We start from the raw sequence: 12,004 nt of genomic DNA on the forward strand, positions 1-12,004 counted from the left end.
CTGGATTGGAGGCTCCATCCTGGCCACTCTGTCCACCTCCCAGCAGATGTGGCTCGGCAAGCAGGAGTCCCTCCATCGTCCTTCAGAAATTCTTCTAAACAGACTGTTTCTCTTTCCCCTCCCCAACCAAATGCCCCAAAACTTCAGCTCTGTGGTAAACAACTACACAATATTTTTCATGCATACTCCGGATTTCTAAAAAAAACCATGCCAAGATAAAGGATGAACTGATGTTTTGGCTAGGTTAATGAGTGTTCTGCAGTTGCATCTGGAGATTTTCTTGAGTCAATTCAAATGGTAACTGCATTGTTCAGACATGTATTCGCCTCAGAAGGCTGCCCAGTGTTTGGCGCATACTTAAACATGGTTGTTGTATCGCTTGTATGTACATTTAGTCTGTTTTTTTTTTTTTTTTTTTTTAACTTTACGACCTAAAAATATCTTGGTCCTGGTATTTTTACCTGAATAATACGAAAATAAAAATGTATTACTTTGTACATGGACTTAAGTCAATTATTTGGAATGTATTCAATTCAATAGCCTTCAAGTAAAATAATCAAAATATTTTGTACTGCCAATACCAAATAGTGTAATATACTGTGAACCACAATTACAGTAAAACTATAATACAGCAACACATTTACAGTATCATTTAGCAAATTGTAATTACAGAACAATTACTGTAAGGTTATTATACTGTAAAACGAAGTTACAGTAAGGGTATAATACTACTGTAAAACTAAGTTACAGTAAGGGTATATTACTACTGTAAAACTAAGTTACAGTAAGGGTATAATACTACTGTAAAACTAAGTTACAGTAAGGGTATAATACTGTACAATGGAACTGCGGTAAGGGCATCATACTGTAAAAAACATGTACAGTTATGGTACTGTAATGGGGTAGTTACAGTAACTACAGTAACGTTGCCAGTGAGTTACCGCAATTATACAATAAAAAGTCTAACAGTTTAGATTTCTAGGCTAAAAGAAGTGCTGATGAATGCTGAATGGCTTATACAATAGGACAGACTCCCCTTTTAACAGTAGAGGAGCAAAACTATGAAGGCTTACATTTACTCCAGCACTGCACTTTAAAGGGCATCACACCAATTTTCAGACTAAAACATCAGTTAATGAGAAGTATTACTCCGCCTGTGAAACGCTTTGTAAATTCAGGTAAAAATAATCCTGATAATGGCTGTGCTTACATTGAGTTTGAGGCTATACATTTTCAACAGAATAGGCTACTTGGGGCATGGAGTTTGAAAGATATGGGTGTTTAGCTACAGGCAGAGTCTAATGAAAAAATGCTGCATCAGAGTTTCATCAGGCAGTGTTTTTGAAAAAGACAGGATAGCTCTCCTTCTGCTGCATTGATGGAATGTATTAATTAATCCCCGGAGTGGTGGTGGTATGTGGTGTAATGTAACCAAGTACACACTCATATACTGTACTTAAGTACAATTCAGAGACTCTTAATTCTAGTGCAGAAACATGCCTTCTTGTTTCCAGACTCTAATTTCTAGAACAAGTTTTGAATTTGAATTGTTTCAACATTGGTTCAAATTTATACCAGGTTGAAATATTGTTGACAGATTTGTTTTGGTTTTTAAGTACCTCTTTGCTGGTAATACTACGTACGTCAACGTTTTACTACTTGAACTACTGACTCTTCCTTTGGGGTCTGCAATCTGCTTTTTTTTTAAGGACGGAGCTTGAATTGCTCATTGCCTCGGAGAAGAGAACCAAATAACAGAGGAGGGAGGGGGAAACAAAAGAGAGACAAAAGGAGATGGAAGAATGTGAGAGAAAGGAAGACAGGAGAGAGGCAGTGAGGAAAAGAAAGCATGAGCAAGATTATTATTACCATCACTGACGGGTGTCATTTCGTTCTCTTACAGTCCTTCCCAACTGGGGGGTTATGGGTCATAGTCTATGGCTCAATCACATTGAATCAGCTGCATTTCTCTCCTTGCTCATTGTCTCTGTCCTCATCCCCATCCATCCATCCTGATTACACCTAAATGGTTCCTCTTCACAGCAGCCACCAACTCTAATGGAATTATGCTTGAATGAACAGCCGTGTCTCTCCACTTCTCTCTCTTTCTCTCCTGTCTTTTTTTCCCTACACACACACACACACACACACACACACACACACACACACACACACACACACACACACACACACACACACTCTCCTTTCAATTTTCATTTACAGAAAGCTGTTTGCACATTAAATGCAATGCATGCAACACCATTGGTGCACATATGAAACAGGAGGAAAATAGTCAAATTTTAAAATGTAGATAATTTATTGGATATGCCTCAGTCAGAAGAGGGAAGAGAACAAACGCTGCAGAAGCTCCTCACATACATCCAGCGTGTGAATCACTCAATTCAATAGGAAAGAGTTCATTCTCTCTTACCATGCCACTCCGTTAACACAACAAAATGCTTTTATAATCGCTCACATTTAGCACCATTCCTCGATTTCAACCCCCACCGCCAGTGCGTCTGTGTCTGCCTCTCCAAGTCTGTATTGTGACACTGTAGTGTAGCCTCTCGCTCTATTCAGAGAAAATCATCCTTCCATCGTCCAACCCTGCCAGCCTTATCAGTGACAGGGGAGAGATGAATAAGGGATCAAAAGAGCCTTTTCTTTCCCTGTCAGATTATATTTACTCTGGGTCCCAGTGGCTCAGCACAATGCCACACACACACCAATTACACATGGCAGGCTTTTTTTTTGTCTCTGGGACCTGGGGTGGTGCAGTTGTGTCATTATTGAAACCTTTCTACCAAACATTTTCAAGGGCAAACCAGGAACATACCTATGGGGGTTAAGGGTAAATACTCCACTAATGAAGCCGGAGAGTTGTTGTTTTTACAAAAACTTGATAACCGTGGAGTAAAGCTGAGCTTTAGTTTTCGGGCTTTCATGGAAGTTTTCAAAGGCGGTGCAATACATCCATGGGGTCTATGCTGGTTCAAACAAACCCTGCTGCAGGAAAAAAACAATCTCCAAATCCCACGAATCATTTTAAAAGGAAAAAATTGCTAACAGCAGCAAGGAAGCCAATTTAATGACCCCGGTCTCCTTCTTTTAAATGATTCACAGATGTCTCCTTTCATTCTTTTGTAAAATCCATTCCTTCTCTGCAGCATCACCACATGTCCCAGCAGTAAACCTTTGATAAAGTACCCTCTGCCATTAAAATAGGATCAAGGTTAATATTATGAAACAAGCAATTTAGTTTAGCAAAACTAAAGCAGGACCAGGTTCTCAGCGTGTTTGAGTGTTTACCCAGGCCCCAAAATGTACTAAAACCTTGGCTCTGGTGTTGAGGACTGGCAGAAACCCACCACTTAATGAGTAAGGCCTACTGCTGCTCCTGCCAGGCGATAATCTTCTCTTGGCATAACCAAATCAAGCACAGAAATGTTCTTATCAGGAAGGAACAGCAGACAACCCCCCCAAACACCCAACGGACCCCCGACCTAATTGATTTTCACCGTCCCAAGGCAGCTCATTCCGTGCGTCAGACTGTTATTTACTGGACTGATTGTTTGGGTGCTAGATTTTGTTTTTTTGCCTGATTTCTTGCCCGTTTGATTTGATGATGACATTCAGGCCTTGTTGGTGGTTGTGCAAAAATAGCCTGGATGTGGGTGGTTTTTGTTACTTAAGTTTCAAGTTTCTTCAAACGTACAATTACATTGGTGGGTAGATTGCTTACAAAGCCTCTCATATCACACTGCTGTACAATGAAATCATAATGAAATATTTGCAGGGTTTTTCCTGCATAGAGAAATTTTTTGCGTCCCCAAAGAGGTTTTAGCCAGCCCCAAAGGAAAATGACGAGCACCAAAATAATAAGAATTGATAATAAAAATAGCAATTAAAATCATCTCTAAATGTGTTTAAGAGCAATTAGCCTACCAAACAACAGTTAAAAAAGCAGAACATAAACTTGAATATAGGAGCTGATCTCAGGCTATACCGGACTCTTAAATATTTTAATTTTTTGACAAGTTCTGTTAATTGGTATAAATTTTTGTTTATCAAATTGTCTGAAATAAGGCAAGGCAAAGCAAGGCCGCTTTATTTGTATAGCACATTTCAGCAACAGGGCAATTCAAAGTGCTTTACATAAAACATTAAAGAACAAATAACCGGTAACTGCATAGATTTCTGTCAAATAAGGTAACACAGACTCATTTACCCCCCCGAGACCCATTCTGACCCAAGAAAACCCATGCTATTTCCGATGTAGGCCTTCTTTGATTTGTCCCTATAGAATAATTCCTACATATTCTAAACTGTACGATCCAAATTGGAATAATTCAAGTAAACTTAAATAAATCACATAATTTTTTGTGTATATTTTGTATATTCAGTTTTGGGACACAGTAATACATCAGAACAATTTAGTTTACTAACACATAGATCATGTTTACAGGCCATATACACTAATCTGTATTTATGTACTGTATTTAAAGCCATTTAGAAAAGAGGGTTAAAGAACTCTGTTAGTTCTTTTAGAGAAGGCCTTTGGTCATTTGCTTTGAACTTTGGCCTAATACAGTGAAAAGCTTAGTTTACATGTGTTTTGACTTTAAATTACTTTGAGTGTTTAATTGAGATACAACAGCCACTCCCATTTAAAATCGTTAGATCTAATAGGACGAGGCTCGTCAGATTTGTTCTCTCAATTCTTTTTCTTTTTTCCTAATTGCCAATTATGCTTTTGTTTATTCCTGGAGCCATCTCTTAGTTTTTGTTTTCCATAAATTATTGCAAATTTTCAGTTGGAGGAGGAAGTTGGGTAATAGGTCTGTCCTTTTGAAAATAATCTGGTATTGTAATAGGTTTCTAATTGTGTACTGACAGAATTCTTTTCACTGATCGGCACTCGTGCTTGTGCTCTACTCGTGAGAAAACCACAACAGATTGACGTTTGAGGGATGGACTGTTGTTGAAATCCAGTAATTAGTTTGGAATAATGGGGCAGCTCTGCCATTAATTAGTGGACAAGCATGCTTATACAGTACACTGAGGACAAGCATGCTTATACAGTACACAGTAAGATAAAATTATCTGCATTAATAATTATGAGAAATTATATGTCACATTTTTAGCGATCAAGTAAAACATTACTTCAAAATAAATGAGACGGACATTTGGGTCAATCTGTAGCAAAGTATTATCATTAGTGATGTATTGTTTTTCAGTTGTCATGTTATGAATGGTGCAATATAGGAGGATTATTTTGTCAAAAAGGCAACGCAGGTGCAACAATATCTTTTTAGGCGGCCCATAATTGTATAGTCCTCCAAACCAGTGTCTGCCATAATTCTGGCCTCATCCAAAGCCGAAGTCTAGAAATGCTAGTATTTGACCCACATTTCTGTGATATTCCACATTCTTCATACCATTTGTAATGGGATGCTTCCTGCAAACTGGCTGTTGGCATGGGGACAGTCACCTCCTCGATAAAGAAGCCAAAGTAGCACCTAGAGGCAATGGAGCTTTCTAGCATTCTGTGCTCCTTTCAGTAAAACCTGAAGTGGTACTACAAGACATCAAACATGTTGTAAAGCTTTTAAAAGAAAACAAAGAAACTTTGTAATTTAAAAAAATTGCAACTTTCATTTAACAACTTAGTAACTTTAAAATGACATTAGGCTTTGAGGATTGACAGTGTAAGTGCAACCTGATATCTCTTTTGGTGTCTTTCTACCAACTACTTTAGTCTGCTTGCTAGTAGAAAAAGTTTTTTTTTGTGTGGCTGTTTTTGAGATAGTTGAACATATGTTTTTATACTTCAACTCCACTGACCACTGACTCGAGCAAATTCTCAGATGTATGTTCTCTTAGAGAGCACATCTGTCTCCTGGAAGTCGTTTTTATGTTCTTTAATTTCAGTTCCCTGTTTGTCAGATTGACAGTACATTATAGCAATTTGGCTGTGCAACAGCCTTGTCAGCACAGCAATAGACCATCAGCTCCTGCACTCTTCTACCTCTCTTTCGCACTGTGGAAGCAGGTGGATAAAAAGTGAGAGAACAGGAGGATACAGTTTGGCATTCTGTTGTTTACCTCAAGTAAATTTGCATACACAGGGATTAAGATATTCTGTCTATACCACTGAATCTGGGCAAGCCAGTGTTATACATACAAAGTGTCAAGGCAAGACATTTTAATTTGATAAAATAGAAAGTAACCATTAGTAACTCAACTTCTTAAATACACCTTTTCAGTGTATATAGTACACTCCTTACCCTCCCACTTCTATATCACTCCCCTGTAGCTCATGCATATTCAAATCTGGCTTTCATGGATCCTGGAAAAAATACATATGTTCATCTTAATAACTTGCTGCTGTCTTGCAGCGATGAGACATCTTTCCAGCTAGCAATGTGTGCCTTTGGTGCACAGTACGGAAGGGATTACTGATCAAGCAAAAGCAATCGCTATGGAGAGTTTGGTTTTCATCTGTCATCCGGTCTTCTTGGACTTATGTCTTTAACTAAAGAGATGCCATTTTGCTTTAATTTGCTCTCATGAGGAAAGAAAATCACAGTACTTGCAAGTTAGAAAGCAAAATAGGTGTGGTCATTCTGTCACTGTGAAAAAGCAAGCAAGAGAGCTGTTTGTATCTTTACCTGTGATAAAATTAGTGCTGGCAAATGACAGTTTATTGATACTTGAAATGCATATTTTATCTTCCCTGAGGATCATAATCACCTATATTTAGAATCGGTGAGTTTTTCTTCTTTTCCATGTTCTCCTGTAATTAGTTTTTCAATCTATGTAACGTTGTTACTGCAATTTAATTTACAGCAATCGCATCCATACTGCATTCATCCTATACCAGTCCTGTCAATAACAGTTCCACTCTATTTGAGGGCTATTTTGTACAAATTCACATTGCAATATCAAGATGCAATTTATCAAAGCTGCTGAAACAAATATCAGACCTGCCAACATGTACGCATTTTTCGTACTTGGCACGCGTTTTGACCCTTAAGTACGCTTGTACGATTCGCTGCTCTCTAGGTACGCATTTTGTTGCATCTCGCATTTCGCCGGATTCAGTTTCTATGCAATCTACATCTTGACGTTGATTCTGCCGCTGAGCTACAGCGTGTAAGTGGAGTGAAAAGCTTTTGGCCAATCAGAGCGCTGCATTTTAACCCTCCGCCCACCTGCCCCTCCTAGCCAAATGCTTTGTGCGTTTAATTCAGTTCAGTGCCTCAGCCATATGTGCCTCAGGAAGCCAGGCTGTCCGGATAACTGTAGGTTTGCATACCATGGCTGAACCGCCTCAAAAAAAGTTTCGGAACAATTTCTTAACGGGAGAGATGGCCTTGCCTCCACATGTCCAGGCTACCTCACATATACAGTATATAGAACCTCATCACACGTTTTGCACCATGTGCAAGACAAACCTCGACATCAGTCACCAAAGGGCAACAGGTAACGAACAAAGTCCCATAAACAAATACTCCCCACCCCCCGAAACATAATGATATTAAAAATAAATGGATGATAAGAAAAAAACTTCCATAGTGTCCAACGCGTTACAATTCAGTGGTTGAAATGACTGCAGAGATGGATACATTTGCGACACGCACATTATTTTCCGGAGTTGTTTACGCTGCGTTGAAGCGAGCTGTTCCGTCACTGTTCTGTGGTCAGAACTAGAACCAGAGACGGTAACTGACAACATCTGTGTCCTGTCAGTGGCGACAGCAATGTGACCGAGCAACTGACAGATAACATGTCGGGAATTAATGTTTTAGTCTTGCTACACGTAATATTACATTTTATCAGCGGTGGAAAGTAACAATAGCCTATTTTCGGTTACTTTGATTCAATTATAATTGGGTATTTTTCATTTAATCCTACTTATTAGGCTACTTCTAGTCCAACACTGGTGTCAATAGGCTAGCCTATCACACCTGCCAACCTTCCCATTAGTTGGGGGCAGTTAGAAAAGTGGTGGCTAGAAAACTAAAAGGTTTTAGAAAGGCCAGGTGCATAATGACATAATGCAATGTCACCCATGTCAAATTTTTTAAAGCATATCTGAAAATATCTGACCCATGTTATTTATTAGCCTATAATTGTGTCTCTGTCAGGCTTCAATCTTGTGCTTTTAGTAGTTGCTTTAGGCATATTTCATACCTGCAACCTTGTCGCTTTTCGGCGAAAGTCGCCTTTTTGAATAAGAAAAATGTCATCCACGTGAATCGTGTAGATCCAAAGAGTTTTTATTTTGGGGGGGGGGAACTGAAACATCGCCGCACAGGACGCTAGTACGGTAACACTACACTCGACAGTAGGTAATGTTAGCCTACCATTAGCAGCTGGAGTAAACACGGTTAAAATGCTGACAGCTAAAAGTGTGTCTGTATTTCACTTGAGAGGATTCCAACAGTCTATAGCTGCTGTTGTCTGAAAAACAACACAGATGTTGTGTTCACTTGAAATTCGCTTCGCCAGGGAGGAATGAATCAGGGAGGAATGATGTGTCACCTTTTTCAGCCCTTCTGAGTTTGCAAGTATGCTATTTAAAGTTGCTTTATGAGTAAATCATTACTTAGACTACTTCATTTCCCTTCAGTAATCAGAAGAAGGCTATGTGTTAACCTGGTCTGACTCTCATCTTTAACACAGAAGTACTTAGGCATATTTATTAGCTCTCTCTGCCTCCTGTTGGTTAGACTAACAAATATTGGACAAGATATAAGAAAATATTTGTGTAAAATTTCTTCAAGGTTGGCAGGTCTGAAATATCTTGCATTATGTAAAGTTATACTCTTTCTTCATGGGTTTATAGATATTATTCAGTTTGCATTACAATGCTTTTAACCCCATACGTCCACACCACCAGTAACATAATAATAATACCTGACTACCTGACAGATCCTGGTTTCTGCGGCTGTGGCACTGTGTGCCTGAACAGCTGGTAAGTAGCTCTGCAGCCCCACAGGGGAATAGTCATGTCTCCTTTCATGTTCGCACTGTGCACGGCAGACTTCAAATGCAACCTGGAGTCATCATGTCTCCTGCAGAATGCTTCGGATGACTCTGCAGTTGTGTCAAAGCTGAGCAGGAGTCTTGAGTTCATTGACCTTGTGGAGAGCTTGTTTGAGTGATGTGATGTAAACCATATACAGTTGATTGTGAAAAAGACAAAGAAGATGGTGGCAAGGTGAACTATGCCCCTATAAATGTCTTCATTCTTAATGCCTTGGCACTGTTCTTCAAAGGTGGCTTAACTAACTCAGGGTCATATGCTGTTATTAAGCTAAAATGCTCCTCATCAAGCTAATTGGGTCCCTTTTTTTTAAAAGCAATTTAAGGATTAATTTCCTAATCTTTAATTAATCTTAAACAGTGTGCCATATGTTCTGGCTCCAGTGGTCTTTTAACATTGAGAATCTTTTCTTTTGTTGTGTATTTGATCATGAATAGGTAACTCTTTTATTATGGAAATTAAATTGGATTATATGTACTCTTGTTCCAACATGATTTAAATGCACTTATTGTAAATAATAAATAATAGTGGATGATGGAAACTGAGCGAACACGCTGAAATATGGTCTTCCATTTTGGACTCTTGTTCCCTCAATAAATGTCAGCACTGTCAAGATGGTTTGCTAATTGGTCAATGGTGCAAATTCATAGGTCAAAGTTGAACTTCACTTGAAAAATGTGCATGGATTTATTCGCCCCCTGCAATCTAATCCCAGCAATTTCATTGGAATGAATTTATTTAGCTGTAAATATTCACTATTTTAAACACTGACATAGCCTTTTGAGAGAGTGGAGATTGTGGAATTTTAAAAGGACCCAGGGGAGAGAGGTGTAGCATAACAGAAGATACAGGGCATGATTTCCATTTACTAACCCAATCCATTCCCACCGTTTGCTGTCTTTCTAATTATGGCATGTGCTTACACTTACACTGCACAGCATGAAGTGCGCAGAAGAATATCATTTTAAAACAGGTGCACTCAAGTATTGTCATTACATCCAAACAGTACACTATATCAGCTTCAGAAAAGAAAGGAGTGTTCTTTTTATTTTGTTCAAAGTAATGTCGTGTTTATTGGTTTAGTCATTGTAACAAGAATCCTCAATTCCAGACTATCAAAAGAGCATGGCAATACATTAACCCAGACTAAGGCGTTAATTGGATGACTGCCAAGAGCTGGCACATAGCCAGTGTTGAATTCTTGTATCTTCATTGTGCTTTTGCATGTGCATTCCTTATGAGACAAATTTGATGTAGGGAATACTTTCTTTGGCCTAATTTAAAAAAAAATCTCTTTTACATGACATACACAGACCAAATGCAGTCAAAACATTGGTATAATAAAGTCATTTAGTTAAGTCAGTATAGCTATAGATTACTGTAAATGTTTCTTTTGTTTACAAGTCTATGGCTAGGTTATTTTTAGTCTCTTTGTATTGTAGGGTGTATTATTGAGTTTATTTAGTTTAAGGCTAGGGTTAATTTTTGCAATCTGAGTTTCCTTGCTGTGAAACCCTTGTATTGATTAGGGCTGTAACGCAGACCAGTCGCCAGACCTCAGTCTTAAGGGGGGCATATGAAATACATGGGAGGGCACAATTATTATTAGCGTACAGTATGTATATTTATAATAATCATATACTCTTGTTATACTATTCGCACGTAATCATCACGTTAAACATAACCAACAACAATATGACCAGGTAGCCTATATAGCCTACAACACATTACATAGAAGCAATGTTATGAATATCCATAAAACACTTCACTATACAACATATTAGATGTAACACCAGAAGCATCTCTCAAACATTGCATTTTAAAGCAGTCAACAGAAGGATATGCATTGCTATGCATGTGCCATGAAACAAGCACGCACGCGCACACACACACACACACGCACGCGCACGCACAGAGACTTTGAACCTACCGGTACTTTGAGTGGAGGCAGCCTGTCCTCTCTCCAGTCCCTCCTGTCATTTGAAGCTGCATGCTTATTTAAGCCCTTGTCTGTAAATCTTAAACCCCTTAATGAAGAAGGTCACGTCCGATGATACAGATGTGAATTTCGTGCAAGCATAACAAAATGCGGAGTCCTTTTCCACCGTGTAGCCTACGCAAGGCAGTCCCTGTTCAAATACCAGCTAGAGGAAAATTATCGTTTTTTTTAACCAAACATTTTGACTGGATATTTCCTCAACGCAACCTGTTTGGGTTTGTCCGTCACACCCCCTGATTCAACAGTTAGTTGTGGCCCAAATGCTGCCCGTCACGTCGTAGCCTAACTTTCTTTTTAGTAAGGCCGTGATAGGCTGTTGCAGTGCAGATTACCATCAATCAAACAAAAATCACACCATTGTTTATTTATATTTTTAATGTTTTAATGATAAAGAATGCAACATTAATGCAACACAAAATTAGCAACTATAATATAAAATTAAAGTAATTTTTTTAAGAGGTCTGTGCCTCAAGTGGGGGGGCACAAGCATTTTTGGGGGCGGGCCCGGCCCCCTATGGTCCGCCCATAGCGACGGGTGTGCTGTAACGATATGCGTTATGAAACCGAAATTGCGACACTCAGACCCACAAACCTGTGTCGCGGAGTGAGAAGGCAGAATTGCGACACACCCCTTCCAACCCCCAGAGTTATCCTTCCTGTCCAGATCCAATGCTACCACATCTTTAAAAGGAACACGCCGACTTATTGTGAATTTAGCTTATTCACCGTAACCCCCAGAGTAAGACAAGTCGATACATACCCTTCTCATCTCCGTGCGTGCTGAAACGCTGTCTGACGGTTCCAGCATTTGCCTAGCCCAGCACAGATCCTGCAGGTGACTGGTTCCAACTAGCCTACTGCTCCGAATTGTGACAAAAGTGACAAAATAACGCCAACATGTTCCTATTTACATGTTGGGATTTGTAGAGTCACAGCGTGTACAAAAAACAACG

At 39.1% G+C, this 12,004-nt stretch overlaps 1 protein-coding gene across 1 annotated transcript in view; it reads left to right on the plus strand.

Moving 5' to 3' along the window:
- Positions 1 to 12,004, plus strand: part of fibcd1b (fibrinogen C domain containing 1b) — a 160,574-nt gene that overhangs the window by 12,573 nt on the left and 135,997 nt on the right. The gene's annotated exons all lie outside the window — the stretch shown is intronic.

The sequence above is a fragment of the Perca flavescens genome, chromosome 16 (assembly GCF_004354835.1).
Source record: "Perca flavescens isolate YP-PL-M2 chromosome 16, PFLA_1.0, whole genome shotgun sequence".
NCBI classification, from domain to species: Eukaryota; Metazoa; Chordata; class Actinopteri; order Perciformes; family Percidae; genus Perca; species Perca flavescens.